Here is a 16,498-nt window from a genome sequence, read left to right on the forward strand (position 1 = left end):
AACCTGTTGTATTCGGCGCACATGACAAATAAAGTTTGATTTGACTTGAACTTGGTGGTTATACTACTGTCAATCTTTCAGTGAAATGTATTTCAATAAGTACAAATGTTTTACCAATGCCTTAACCTAAACTCCATTGAAATCATTTAGATGTATTTTTACTTTATAGTTTGCAGTATAAAAGAGTCAATTGTTCAGTGCAACACATTTTCACTCATGACATCAGGGAATCCAGTGGAGCAGCATTCTGTGCAGTAGTTATCTGCTTTCTAGTTTCCTGTCATGTCTATAATTTAAAAAAAATACCTGTATCAAGGTGTGTGAGAAAGAGAGAGAGAGAGAGAGAGAGAGAGAGAGAGAGAGAGAGAGAGAGAGAGAGAGAGAGAGAGAGAGAGAGAGAGAGAGAGAGAGAGAGAGAGAGAGAGAGAGAGAGAGAGAGAGAGAGAGAGAGAGAGAGAGAGAGAGAGAGAGAGAGAGAGAGAGAGAGAGAGAGAGAGAGAGAGAGACAGGCAGTACCACCATCAGTGCATATTGAAAAACATTCTCTTGTCAGAGGAGGCTGGTTTGATAATGATGAGGATGTTTTTTCTTGAATCATGTGCTGACAATACGTGGCCTTCAGATTGCAGGCCTGCATAGGACAAAGGCAAGCCAACTCGTAAGGTACTGCTCCGCGTCAGTGGTCACGGGCAGGATAGCTGTATGGAGAAGAATGTGCTTTCTATATCCATAAGTTTCCAGATATCCATATCCTTCTCGACTGTAATGTGATTTGTGGGTTAAAATAAAGTATTTAAAATGTGTGTTTATGTTTGTGTTTGTGTCAGGAGCCTGGGAATGAATACAGTATCTTACGTTTCTGTTGAGTTTTCCAATGAAACCACTTATGTATACTGCACCTCACATAAATCATAGCCTGCTCTTCCCTGCACTGCTACATCTATGAGGGGGTTCCACTCGCACCAGGAACTTTCCATAGTGTGTTCATTATCAACTCCTGACTTTTCCTAAGCACGAAATCCATAGACATACTGTATTTTGCTTCTCAGATTTTCATCCTGGTATAGGCTATGCTGTGTTAATGTATAGAAATTATGAGTAACACCTATAAGCAAAATCATGGCATCTGTACTCCCCTTATCAGTGGTCTGGACAACACCTGTGACTCCCAGAATATCCTCAGTCTCTTAGTGCCAGACAAGTCTTTGTTAACAGCATTGCCATCCAATGACATCATACTGTAGTCTAGCCGTGCTCACGTATCCCTCCCCACAACAACTGAATAACTTGTCATACCTGCATGCAAACTAATGAGTCTGGGCTGCAGTGACTGAGCATGCTCGAACCGGCAGGGAGGGTGTGAGATGGTGTGAGCATGCTCTAGTGATGTCTGGAACGATAGAATATCCTACTGTTATGTTGCAGTAGACTCTACACCAGGATATTTCGTTCCCATAAAAAACCCATAGGAAACAACGTATGGAGCTGTCCGTTTCAGCACTACATAGGCTACCGTCGCCTTTGTGTATCTACATCACGTAATGTCTATTTCAATTTGACGACCTCCATACTTGATGGAACTCGAAGCTTCGGACTGCAGTGCCAATAACAGTTTGTTGCCTGCGGTACGCCGGTGTAATAGACAACGCATCTCTTATTCCGTGGGCTATGCTATATAGTAACATGCGGTCAGACCAACTCACCGAAACCTTGCTGTCCTTCTGCAGCGTTTAACCTACATAATGGTCCGGTAAGTGACACGTTTTAAACATTCGCATGTGATTAATCAACAGGATGTCACGTTCCTCTGCATGTCGTTTGTTATAGGTTCAATGATATCAAATGGCAAAAGTAGCCTTCTTCTCCGACATATCAATGACTAATATCAGGACATTGTACAATGTTTTTGTGGTGTACCTTTAGGATGTGCTACCTCTAAAAGTGTCGTCGATGTTGCTGTAATGTATCTATTTTGTACCGCATTGCATATTTTGGTAGTACACATTGGCAAATTAAGTTTTGCTCGTAAGTGGAAAAGTTGTGTCTGATCGAATACTGAAATTAAGATTTTGATCAGGATGTGGGCAATTCCATGGAAACGGAATAGCACCGAGACTCTGATTTTTCACGTTAAAAATGTATGCCAAACAAAAACCATTGATTTCAAGGTTTAACAAACCATATCGTGCATTCGGAAAGCATTCAGGCCCCTTGAAATTCTTCACATTTTGTTACTTTGCAGCCTTATTATAAAAATGTTGTTTTTTAAATGCGAATTCATTTACACACAATACCCCATAATGACAAAGCAAAAAACAGGTTTTTAGAAGATTTTGAAAATGTATTAAAAATAAAAAACGGAAATATAACAGTTACATAAGTATTCAGACCCTTTATTCAGTACTTTGTTGAAGCACCTTTGGCAGCGATTACAGCCTTGAGTCTTCTTGGTATGACACTACAAGCTTGGCACACCTGTATTTGGGAAGTTTCTCCCATTCTTCTCTGGAGATCTTCTCAAGCTCTGTCAGGTTGGATGGGGAGCATCAATGCACAGCTATTTTCAGGTCTCTCCAGAGATGTTCGATTGGGTTCAAGTCCGGGCTCTGGCTGGGCCACTCAAGGACATTCAGACACTTGTACAAAAGCAACTCCTGCAATTGTCTTGGCTGTGTGCTTAAGGTCGTTATCCTGTTGGAAGGGGAACCTTCACCCCCAGTCTGATTCCAGAGCGCTCTGGAGCAGGTTTTCATCAAGGATCTCTCTGTACTTTTTTCTGTTAAGCTTTCCCTTGATCCTGTCTAGTCTTCCAGTCCCTGCTGCTGAAAAACATCCCCACAGCATGATGCTGCTACCACCATGCTTCAACGCAAGGATGGTGCCAGGTTTCTGTCATTCAGGCCAAAGAGTTCAATCTTGGTTTCATCAGACCAGAGAATCTTGTTTCTCATGGTCTGAGAGTCTTTAGGTGCCTTTTGGCAATCTCCAAGAGGGCTATCATATATCTTTTACTGAGTGGTGGGTTCCGTCTGGCGACTCTACCATAAAGTCCTGATTGGTGGAGTGCTGCAGAGATGGTTGTCCTTCAGGAAGGTACTCCCATCTCCACAGAGGAACTCTGGAGCTCTGTCACCTTCCTGACCAAGGCCCTTCTCCCCCAATTACTCAGTTTGGCCGGGCGTCCAGCTCTAGGAAGTTTATTGGTGGTTCCAAACCACTTCCATTGAAGAATGATGGAGGCCACTGTGTTCTTCGGGACCTTCAATTCTGCAGAAATGTTTTGGTACCCTTCCCCAGATCTGTGCCTTAACACAGTCCTGTCTCTGAGCTCTACTGACAATTCCTTCAACCTGGTGGCTTGGTTTTTGCTCTGACATGCACTGTCATCTGTGGGACCTTATATAGACAGGTGTGTGCCTTTCCAAATCATGTCCAATCAATTGAACTTACCACAGGTGGACTCCAATCAAGTTGTATAAACATCTCAAGTATGATCAATACAAACAGGATGCACCTGAGCTCAATTTTGAGTCTCATAGCCAAGGGTCTGAATATTTACAGTTGAAGTCGAACGTTTACATACACTTAGGTTGGAGTCATTAAAACTTGTTTTTCAAACACAAATTTCTTGTTAACAAACTATAGTTTTGGTAAGTCGGTTAGGACATCTACTTTGTGCATGACACAAATCATTTTTCCAACAATTGTTTACAGACAGATTATTTAACTTATGTATCACAATTGCACTGGGTCAGAAGTTTATATACACTAAGTTGACTGTGCCTTTAAACAGCTTGGAAAATTCCAGAAATGATGTCATGGCCTTAGAAGCTTCTGATAGGCTAATTGACATAATTTGAGTCAATTGGAGGTGTGCCTGTGGATGTATTTCAAGGCCTACCTTCAAATTCAGTGCCTATTTGCTTGACATCATGGGATGTGGTTCATCCTTGGGAGCAATTTCCAAATTCCCGAAGGTACCAAGTTCATCTGTACAAACAATAGTACGCAAGTATAAACACCTTGGGACCACGCAGCCGTCATACCGCTCAGAAAGGAGACACGTTCTGTCTCCTAGAGATGAACGTACTTTGGTGTGAAATGTGAAAATCAATCCCAGAACAACAGTAAAGGACCTTGTGAAGATGCTGGAGGAAACAGGTGCAAAAGTGTCTATATCCACAGTAAAACGAGTCCTATATCGACATAACTTGAAAGGGGGAGGCTTGCAAGCCAAAGAACACCATCCCAACCATGAAGCATGGGGGTGGCAGCATCATGTTGTGGGCGTGCTTTGCTGCAGGAGGGACTGGTGCACTTCACAAAAAAAGATGGCATCATGAGGGAGGGAAGTTATGTGGATATATTGAAGCAACATCTCAAGATATCAGTCAAGAAGTTAAAGCTGGGTCGGAAATGGGTCTTCCAAATGGACAATGACCCCAAGCATACTTCCAATGTTGTGGCAAAATGGCTTAAACTAGCTGATAGGAACACTGTGGACAATTTTCAGCAAGTTGCAACATTGAAATACAGAAATAAACACTTTTCCGTAAACAAGGTCTAAATCATGTTTGACGCACTCCGTAAGTATTTTTTTTTTTGCAGAACTGTTTATTCTAGCTGATAGGAACACCGTGGACAATTTTCAGCAAGTTGCAACATTGAAATACAGAAATAAACACTTTTCCGTAAACAAGGTCTAAATCATGTTTGATGCACTCCGTAAGTATTTTTTTTGCAGAACCGTTTATTCTAGCTGATAGGAAGGAACACTGTGGACAATTTTCAGCAAGTTGAAACATTGAAATTCAGAAATAAACACTTTTCCATGTTTAAATCATGTTTGATGCACTCTGCAGGTGCAATTTTTGCAGTACGGTTTAAACTTGTTGAGGTTAGGGGGCAGTATTTTCACTTTGGATGAATTGCGTGCCCATGGTGAACTGCATCAAACTCTGTCCTAGATTGCTAATATATGCATATTATTATTACTATTGGATAGAAAACACTCTGACGTTTCTAAAACGTTTTGAATGTCTGTGAGTATAACATAACTTATAGGGCAGGCAATCTTCCAAACAAGAAGTGAAATTCTGAAAGTTGGGACAACTTTGACATCATCGCCCCCCTCCTTTCCCAACAACATATGGATCTGGAAGCACTTCCTACACCTTCCACTAGATGTCCTCATTCAGTAGAAAGTGGAATGGAGCATTTGCTGTGAACCGAATGGGAGGGGAAATAGTCAGTGTCCCGACAGTGGCGCATTTCTCTGTGGGTGTTACCGCTGTTCCATTCCTCCGACACATTGGTGCGGCTGGCTTCCGGTTTGGATGCGCGCTTGTGTTAAGAAGCAGTGCGGCTTGGTTGGGTTGTGCATCGGAGGATGCATGACTTTCAACCTTTCAACCTACGGGAGTTGTAGCGATGAGACAAGATAGTAGCTACTAAACAATTGGATACCACGAAATTGTGGAGAAAACGGGGTAAAAAAAATTAATAATAATAATCAATTATAGAATAAGGCTGTAAAGTATCAAAATGTCGTAAAAGGGTCTGAATACTTTCCGAATGCACTGTATGCCTTAAATAAATAAAATAAATACACCTGAATACTGACGAAAAGTAATAGAATAAAGGCTACATCTACTCAAAATTCTATTCTACTTTAGAGCATAATATATTTACTGAAAGTGTTTTCTATTCAATCTGTGTAAAAACACTTAATTGTTTAATTTAGTGAGGAATACCTCTGTAACATTTAACTGCATTTTCAGCAATTGCCACAGTGAGTGGCAGTGAGTTTATGAGATTGTCATGTTGCTATTGTCAACATACATACCATTACTAATAGCCTACATTGAATGTTGAATTAGTTCTACATCAGATGAGGTCTTGGTATAACTAAACATAAAATGACCCTTACAATAAAACAACATCGACAACTCACCTGAAAAATGAAAGTGAGAAAAACATTTTTGTTGAACATGTGGTTGGTTTTCAGACACGTGTGAAGTTTCACATGTTCAGTTCTAGTTTTTGTTCCCCACACATACATTTTTACCACTTCATGTTATATATGGTCTCCAATTCAGGGAACGACCCTCCTTAGCTTCAGAGGGAAACTAGCAGTGGGATACCGGGTTGCTATGTTGTTGGAATGAATGTGCCAAAACTTTCAACTGGAAAAAGGCAGTGAAAGCAAAGTCCTGGGTAACAACCAAAATTGGGGATAATTGCAGGAAAGAGGGAGATATTTTATTTAACTGTGTCACCTGGAAAACAATTTCTTTGTATTAATTTACAATTCATTTGCACTCACCTTTGTTTGCAATACCAAGTGTTGTTCTCGACTTCAGAAGTTTTGCTTGATATTAATGGCACTTACTCACTAGAGGATTGCACTATATAATAACACTGATACTCAGTTGTTTAAAGCGTGAATTCTTAATTGAAACTTTAACCAAGTGTTTTCCCATAGTTTCGGTAAAACGCTAAAAGATGACGTTAGAGAAATGCAACCACTCTCAAATCCATAGACTATTCTATGGATCAAGGACTGACCATCCATGATATCACCGTTTTTTGTTTTCTTAGATTTTCACTTTCACATGTGGAAAAATTATCACATATGAAACTGCAAATTAGATTTTTACATGTTATTGTTTTTCACATGTGAACTTGCAACTTTACATGTGAAATTGAGATTGTAATGTGTGTGTGACAATGTTACGTTAGGAGGTAGGTGAATGAGTCAGGCGAAAAAGAGCAGAAATGTCTGAGATGCGTACTTTTAATAGGCAAGTCCACCAAATACAGGTATGGCACAATCCAAAAGTCAAACGCCCTCGACAACAGACACACCCCGTTACTCACGCAAGGAGGAATAAACAAGCTCCTAAATAACACTCTAATTAAATGCGTGAAACAAAAAAAAATGGGCACAACCTCACTGAGCTACATCACAAAATAAATTGGTGATGGCCAGTAGGCCGGCGACACCGACCGCCGCCCGAACAGGGAGAGGAACTACCTTCGGTGGAAGACGTGACAGTGTGAAGTTTTCTTACATGTGAAACTGCAAAAACATTTTTTTAACAGGATTGATTTTCACATCTGAACTTGCAATTCCACATGTGAAATTTAGACATGAGTTTTTCACATGTGAAACTGCATATCCAATTCTCACGGGAATGTTTTTAACATGTAAAACTGCAACTTTCACATGTGAAACTGCAATCACGTGTAAGCTGAAAACATGTTATTCTCCTCACATGTGAAAAGGTGGTGTTAACATGTGAACTCAAAATGTAATACATGTGAAAATATGGTTTCACATGAAATTTAAGCAAAAATTGAACATATGTTTTTTTCTTGTAAGGAGAGGCCTAGTACAGATACAACATTTCCCATAATGTATGATGATATATATGCTAATGATGATGAATTATACTGCAGAGACTGCTCGCTTTTACAGCTGCCTTAGGGGAGAAGGATTACATGACCATTCCAGGTACCCTGTCAAATGCCTCCTTGGAATATAGTAACCCTCTCCCCTTACTAAGGCCAGCCGAAAGTGTCTGTCTTCATTTGTTGCACTTTATGAAGTGCTTGCTTTCCCCAGAGTCTTCAACCAGGCTCCTCTCTCTGGCTATTAGCTATGTGATGGGATGACATAGGTAGCGATATTGTATCACTGTATTCCCAATGCTACTGTCCTCCCCACCCCATACATTCTTAGAAAATGATTTGCTATCTTGAACCTAAAAGGGTTCTTCGGCTGTCCTCATAGTAGGACCCTTTACACAGAGGGTCTAACATGGTACCCAAAATAGTTCTACCTGCAACCAAAAATAGTTCTACCTGGAGCCAAAAAGGGTTCTCCTATGTGCACAGCTGAAGAACCCTTTTGGAATCCTTTTTTCTAAGATTGTACACACAGACATATCTACAGATACAGAACTGACAGAGCACGCACACACACACCCACACACAGATACCTCCTTCATCACCTTTGCAGTTCTGCTTGCCATTGCATTTCCGTAGAAACACCACAGCAGTTAAGTATAGATTGCACAAGAATCTTCTCATGTTATCACTGAGAACTATCTGCAAAAACTTAAGTTGGATGGTTGCACCTCATTATGAATGCCTTAAAAACATTTTGTAGACAATCTGGTGTCTGATAGGATCTGTTAATTGATCACAAATGGATCATGAATTGGAAAATATGTCTAGTGTAAGGCCCAGGTTAACGACTAAATTGTGCGGTAGCACTGTATATCTTAGAATGATTTGTCTATTGTGTATTGGGGCTTTGATTTGCAAGCAATGCAGGAACATAATAGCTGTGAAATAAGATCCACAGCAGATTGCATCTAACATAATGCCCAGGAACCCAACATAATGCCCTGATAACATGTTATGTTTCAGAGACAGGATAAAGTGGCATGCAGCACTAACCATGTCCGAAGGAACCTAATTGATTCTTGGTGTAACAGTAATTGTGATTATCTCGCATTGTTAGCCAGGCTAAGAAAACAGCGTACTATTGGTGACTGATCAAGCTTGAGAGATTCTTTTGTCTGCCTCCCACATTTTTGTTTTGTTTCCTTCCATACGCACACACACACACACACACACACACACACACACACACACACACACACACACACACACACACACACACACACACACACACACACACACACACACACACACACACACACACACACACACACACACACACACACACACACACACACACACACACACACACACACACACTCTGTTTCTCACTCCCTCTCACTAACCCCTATGCTTTTGTCTTTTTCATCATTTTGTGCTTTTGTGTTTTTCCATTTGAAATCATTGGATGGCTAAGGAGCTCATAGATTGTACAGTCATATTCATCCCATAAAGAGGTTCCTGGCTGTGCTGCTAATTTTAGACAAGAGATACTGAGCAGGTCAATATTGTTGTTGTTGTTGTTGTTGTTGTTGTTGTTGTTTTGGATTGTTTTGGCCTATCATTAGGCTAATCTTCAGACAGTCCTTCAATTTACAGTTACATACGGGGCGACAGGGTAGCCTAGTGGTAAGAGCGTTGGACAAGTTCAAACCCCCGAGCTGTCATTCTGCCCCTGAACAGGCAGTTAAACCCACAGTTCCTAGGCCGTCATTGAAAATAAGAATTTGTTCTTAACTGACTTGCCTAGTTAAATAAAGGTAAAATAAAAAATACAAATACAAAATGCATACAAATACAATCAAAATGCAATCAAAGCAATGGACAATAAGGTTAAGCCAAACAAGCAATATCACATTGTAGGATTTGGGGTGGTGCTGCTGGCACTAAAGAGGGCAGTTTACATTTGTGATTATGTCAAGCATTTCACGTTCCTGCTGCTATAATTAGGGGCTGCTACAGAACTAGCACAATCTGTGGAGCTGTCTTGGCTTTGCTGCAGATGGAGGGCTTTGCAATAGCCTGGATTCCTTGTGTGATTAATGAAAATAAAATTTGTTAAAGAGGCACTCTGTTATTGTTAGAGCCGAAATGCTTCCTCTGCTACTTTGTTTAGAGCTGTGTTTTGGTCAGAGAGAGAGTCTAAGTGTTTTAGCTTGCATTCTTGGCATGTGTGAGATGTTTGTTAAGTGCTATTTCCTTGCCAGTAATATATTTCGTAGTCTGTTATTTGGTAGTCAAAATGTCCTTTGGAGAGTCGTGCTTAATAAATGTATGTCACCCTACATGTCTACTTCCAATGCCAATTAAGGCATTGATGTCCAAAATGGATTGAATTAATAAAAAACAATATTTGTTATAAACTATCAAACCATTTATAACAAATATTGTTTTTTATTACTTCAATCAATTTTTGATCATACAAGGTTATTTTTTATTTATTTAACCTTTATTTAACTAGGCAAGTCAGTTAAGAACAAATTATAATTTACAATGACGGCCTACCAACTGGCAAAAGGCCTCCTGCGGGGACGGGGACTGGGATTTAAAAAAAAATACAATATAAATATAGAACAAAACACACATCACAACAAGAGAGACCACACAACACTACATAAAGAGAGACCTATAAAGACAACAACACAGCAAGGCAGCAACACATGACAACACATCATGGTAGCAACACAACATCACAACAACATGGTAGCAAAACATGATAGCAGTACAAATATTATTGGGCACAGCCAACAGCACAAAGGCCAAGATGGTAGAGACAACAATACATCACACAAAGCAGCCACAACTGTCAGTAAGTGTCCATGATTGAGTCTTTGAATGAAGAAATTGATATCAAATAAAAAGGTTAGGCAAATAATACTTCTCTAGAACATTTTTAGATAGAACGCGAGAGAGAAGAACTAGCCCCATTCAGATTAAAGTGTTTGGGCACTACTAACTTGTCACATGTCTTATTATGATATTATTTTAGTTCCCCCAAAACAACAGTGACATTGTTTGTCTTTGTAAAGTGGACTGTGGACAATGAGCCAAATTGCCCCAACGGTGGAAGCAATCAAGATAATCCTATAATTTGATTGGCCTTAACACTATTTTTTTGATATGGAACACTGTACATGATTAGTAGTGACTATGGTTTGCTTTTACGGTGGGCTATAGCGAGGCTGCTTAAGCTTCAATGCTTTTAAACCCTTCTGCATGCATCTGCCTTCAGCAGTGCTGACACTGCTCAAAGGTAAAAGCTGGCTTCAGTGGTGCATTCTGCAGAGATAGCTTGTTGTGATAGTCAATAGGTCGCTCTAAAATTCTGATGTCTGTTATGAGGATGCCCTGCTATGAGTGAAGCCGTGTGATTGTGCATGTTTATCCATATGCTGTTGTCTGTTTCGAAGACAGGTGACACTAATCTGTTACGCAAGATGAGAATCTTGGAAGCAAAACCAGCAGAGGTAAATGTCTTCAAATCCTGCAAGCTACTTATTCATAAATAGTAAGCTTAAGCATACGTTTTCAAATTCCATTTCCTGTCTTCCGAGAGGACACAATTAGTTGACTATCATTATTTTTGCCACCAAATATCCCCCATATTCAACAGTGTGCAGGGGAACGCATGGCTGCAGACAGTGACACAGGAGTAGGGCTACAGATGAGACGACAGGCCAGGGTACATTTGTATAAATTACCTGTCAACTCCACAGTTTCCGTTGGAGGTCATGGGTAGAGAGGTGGCCTGCTGCCTTGCAGCACTCCCCTATTGTGACTGGTAATAGGTTTCACTTGACTGCGGGCAAAGGTTTTCACTGGCAGTCCCGGTGTCATCACGCTAAAGGTTTGTTCTGAGAGGATGGCTGTGTTTACAGAATGCCATGTTTTGGGATTGGCCAAGACTGTTAGAGGAGAGGAAAGTTACGGCTTCTTCTCTTCACCCGTCTAATTGTTTATCAGGGCGCGTAAATCCTCTGTGCTCTCGAGTTATCAGTGTCTGCTGCTGGTGGCTCGTCCTGTCAGAAAGACAGTTCTGCCTGCCTGTCTACTTGCCCATCCGTCCGTCCATCTGTCTATCTCTAACCAGACAGTTAATGTGTCTGTCTTTGTCTGCTGAGCCTTTAGTCCAGACTGTGAACCCCAGCATACAAGCAGACAGGAGAATCAGTCTTTTATAGAAGAAGAGCAATAAGTTGTTATTTTAATTGATCGTCACTGTGCTGTTGAGTCATTTGGTACACATTAGAGATTGTCACACCAAATAACAGACTTTCCATCCTGAGTGAAGTGTATATGCATTTTCACACAGGATGGAAATGCATAGAAAAAGATAGGTTCGCTCTTTTATTTAAAGCTACCAGCGATGCTCTTTAATATTTAAAAAGACTGAAAGTGTGCTATACTTTCTTCCTATGCTGATCTGAGTGTCTGAGAATGCTTTTAGACTTCACAGCTAGATCTCTCAACTGTGACTCCTGATGCAACACGATATGACTGCATAGTTCTGTATCTCAAACCCTTTGAGATACACTACATGACAACTGTAAAGTTGGTGGAGGAGGAATAAAGGTCTTGGGCTGTTTTTCATGGTTCGGGCTAGACCCCTTTACTTCCAGTAAATGGAACTCTTTCCACTACATCATAAAATTACATTCTAGATGATTCTGTGCTTCCAACTTTGTGGCAACAGTTTGGGGAAGGCCCTTTCCTATTTCAGCATGACAATGCCCCCGTGCACAAAGCAAGGTCCAAATAGAAATTTGTCCAGATCGGTGTGAACGAACGTGACTGACCTGCACAGAGCCCTGACCTCAATCCCATCGAACACCTTTGGGATGAATTGGAATGCCGACTGTGAGCCAGGCCTAACCGCTCAACAGTGCCCAACTTCACTAATGCTCTTGTGGTTGAATGGATGCAAGTCCCCGCAGCAATGTTCCAACATTTAGTGGAAAACCTTCCCAGAAGAGTGGAGGCTATTACAGCAGCAAAGGGGGAACCAACTCCATATTAATGCCCATGATTTTGGAATGAGATATTCAACAAGCAGGTGTCTATATACTTTTGGTCATGTAGTGTATCTCTCTCAATATCACCATTATAGGGATTATATCAGTTTCGATGGAACTGATAGGCGCTTGGGGTAAGAACGACGATACGGAAAATATAGAGCTAGCGGGATTTTCCATGCACCAGCAGAACAGAGACGCTACCTCTGGTAAGCGGTATTGCTCGCCTGAGGTAGAGTACCTTATGATAAGCTGTAGACCACACTATGTACCAAGAGAGTTCTCATCTATATTATTCATAGCCATCTATTTACCACCACATAACGAAGCTGGCACCAAGACCGCTCTCAACCAACTCTATAAGGCCATAAGCAAAGAAGAAAATGCTCACCCAGAAGCGGCACTCCTAGTGGCTGTGGACTTTGATGCAGGCAAACTTAAATCAGTTTTACCCCATTTTTACCAGCATGTCACATGTTCAACCAGAGAAAAAAAATCCTAGACCACCTTTACTCCACACACAGAGATGCATACAAAGCTCTCCCCTGCCCTCCATTTGGCAAATCTAACCATAATTATATCTTCCTGATTCCTGTTTACAAGCAAAAAATAAAGTACAAATGACTCGCTCAATACGTAAGTGGTCAGATGACGCGGATGCTACTCTACAGGACTGTTTGCTAGCACAGACTGGAATATGTTCCGGGATTCATCTAATTGACGAGTACACCACCTCAGTCATCGGCTTCATCAATAAGGGCATCGACGACGTCTTCCCCACAGTGACTGTACGTACATATCCCAACCAGAAGCCATGGATTACAGGCAACATCTGCATCGAGCTAAAGGCTAGAGCTGCTGATTTCAAGGAGACTAGTCAGGACGCTTATAAGAAATCCCGCTATGCCCTCAGATGAACCATCAAACAAGCAAAGCGTCAATACAGTTTTAAGATTGAATCGTACTACACTGGCTCTGATGCTCGTCGGATATGGCAGGGCTTGGAAACTATTACGGACTACAAAGGGAACCCAGACACGAGCTGCCCAGTGAAGCGAGCTAAATGCCTTTTATGCTCACTTCGAGGCAAGCAACACGGAAACATGCACGAGAGCACCCGCTGTTCTGGATGACTCTGTGATAACACTTTCTGTAGCCGATGTGAACAAAACCTTTAAACAGGTCAACATTCACAAAGCCGCTGGCCCAGACGGATTACCTGGACGTGTACTCAAAGCATACTCCGACCAACTGTCAAGTGTCTTCACTGACATTTTCAACCTCTCCCTTACCGAGTCGTGAAGAGGGCACGACAAAACCTTTTCCCCCTCAGGAGACTGAAAAGCTTTGGATGGGTCCCCAGATCCTCAAAAGGTTCTACAGCTGCACCATCAAGAGCATCCTGGCCGGTTGCATCACCGCCTGGTATTGCAACTGCTTGGCATCTGACAATAAGACGCTACAGAGGGTAGTGCAAACGGCCCAGTACATCACTGGGGCCAAGCTTCCTGCCATCCAGGAACTATATAATAGGCGGTGTCAAATGAAAGCCCATAAAATTTCATGACACATTTTACTTCTGGTTAGAGGAACAAGTTTTTATATTTTCTTGAATTATTAAAGTCACCCATATTCATTGCACAATATGTTTACATTATTTATGGTGCCTATGAATTGTAAATATGGCTATATTAACCCTAAACCTACAGCTCGTGCTGAAGGTTTGTTATCATTTGTTTATTCAGGTATATTAGGTACATGTTTGGACGTGTGTGTGTTGAAAACTATTACTTTCCCGTAGTGAGTACCCTATACTACAGAAGCAGCATTGGTCAGGGTCTATCTGGCTATTGTTGTTCAAATCAAACAACAGGTGTGGACTTAATATAATGCTTACTTACGGGTCATTTTCCACCAATGCAGATTTAAACATAAATATTTAATTCATAATAATAATAATAATGACACAAGGAATAAATACACAGTGAATAACGAATAACAATAGCATGTAAAAAATAACATGGCTTTATTCAGGGAGTACCAGTACCGAGTCGATGTGCAGGGGTACGAGGTAATTGAAGTAGCTATTTACAGTACATATAGTTAGGGGTGAAGTGACTAGGCAACAGGATAGATAAGAGACATTAGCATTAGCGTATGTGGTGAGTGTGTGTGTGGCAGCATGCGCGTGTTATGTGTGTGTATGTGTGTGTTGGGGTGTCAGTTTAAGTACAGTATGTATGCGTGTGTGGGTAGAGTCCAGTGTGTGCATAGAGTCAGTGCAAGAGAGTTAGTGCAACAAAGGTAAATGCAGGTAGTCTGGGTAGCCATTTGATTAGCTATTTAGCAGTCTTGTTTAGCCGTCTTATGGCTTGGAGGTTGAAGCTGTTCCGGGTCCTGTTGGTTCCAGACTTGGTCCACTTGTACCACTTGCCATGCGGTAGCAGAGAGAACAGTCAGTGGTTGGAGTCTTTGACTTGGGTGGTTGGAGTCTAGTTCCATGGATCTACTGCATACTGTAGCTGGGTAGGGGAGGGAGGGAAGGTGGGAGGGAGGGTGGGAGGGAGGGAGGGAGTCAAGAAGACAGGCTAAGAAGTCATGTGGGAGGTGTAAATCCACTGTGGATGAGCGCGCTAAGAAGAGAAGAGGTGAGTATGTGATAGAGGAGAGACGAGAAGAGAGGCAGGGAGGAGTAGAGATTTGGCTCTGTGTGAGACTGCAGCTTCTGTCTCTGCCGCTGCTATTACTGTGCTGTGTGTGCACCGTCGATCAAGATAAGGCTTATTAGGAGAACAGAGAGCCCTGACAGAGGATGAAGTTGTATCTAATGTTTGGGTGTGATTATGATGACAAATGAAAGATATAATGAGATCCTATTAGTCAGAGCATGGTAAAGTAAGACTGCATGCTCCCATGGGTGTGTGTATGAGGTGTGTATGTACATGTGCGTGTGTGCGTGTGTGAGCGATAGAATGTGTTAGTGAGTGTGTACATATTCATGGGCGTATGCATGGGGCTATGTTTGTGTACACTCAGAATATGAGGCCATGTTAATGCATGCACTTTCAAGTAGTTTTTCTGTCCCACAATTATTGCTTTTACAGATAAACTGGGCAGGTTGAATACAGGTGTGTGTGTGTGTGTGTGTGTGTGTGTGTGTGTGTGTGTGTGTGTGTGTGTGTGTGTGTGTGTGTGTGTGTGTGTGTGTGTGTGTGTGTGTGTGTGTGTGTGTGTGTGTGTGTGTGTGTGTGTGTTATTGTCAATAGCAAACAGGTCAGTATAGGCATATACAGTGGGGCAAAAAAAGTATTGTCAGCCACCAATTGTGTAAGTTCTCCCACTTAAAAATATGAGAGAGGCCTGTAAGTTTGCATCATAGGTACACTTCAACTATGACAGACAAAATGAGGGAAAAACATCCAGAAAATCACATTGTAGGATTTTTTATGAATTTATTTGCAAATTATGGTGGAAAATAAGTATTTGGTCACCTACAAACAAGCAAGATTTCTGGCTCTCACAGACCTGTAACTTCTTATTTAAGAGGCTCCTCTGTCCTCCACTCGTTACCTGTATTAGTGGCACCTGTTTGAACTTGTTATCAGTATAAAATACACCTGTCCACAACCTCAAACAGTCACACTCCAAACTCCACTATGGCCAAGACCAAAGACCTGTCAAAGGACACCAGAAACAAAATTGTAGACCTGCACCTGGCTGGGAAGACTGAATCTGCAATAGGTTAGCAGCTTGATTTGAAAAAATCAACTGTGGGAGCAATTATTAGGAAATGGAAGACATACAAGACCACTGATAATCTCCCTCGATCTGGGGCTCCACGCAAGATCTCACCCCGTGGGGTCAAAATGATCACAAGAACGGTGAGCAAAAATCCCAGAACCACACGGGGGGACCTAGTGAATGACCTGCAGAGAGCTGGGACCAAAGTAACAAAGCCTACCATCAGTAACACACTACGCCGCCAGGGACTCAAATCCTACAGTGCCAGACGTGTC

The 16,498-nt window shown here is 41.5% G+C and overlaps 1 protein-coding gene across 1 annotated transcript in view; it reads left to right on the forward strand.

Annotated features, from left to right (window-relative positions):
• The first annotated feature begins 1,373 nt into the window (after positions 1–1,373).
• Positions 1,374–16,498, forward strand: part of LOC124039857 — a 129,849-nt gene continuing 114,724 nt past the window's right edge. The window contains exon 1 of the mRNA XM_046356330.1: positions 1,374–1,750. The gene's annotated coding sequence lies outside the window, so the exon portion shown is untranslated. The remainder of the gene's footprint in view (positions 1,751–16,498) is intronic.

Source organism: Oncorhynchus gorbuscha, linkage group LG07 (genome assembly GCF_021184085.1).
Source record: "Oncorhynchus gorbuscha isolate QuinsamMale2020 ecotype Even-year linkage group LG07, OgorEven_v1.0, whole genome shotgun sequence".
Lineage (NCBI taxonomy): Eukaryota > Metazoa > Chordata > Actinopteri > Salmoniformes > Salmonidae > Oncorhynchus > Oncorhynchus gorbuscha.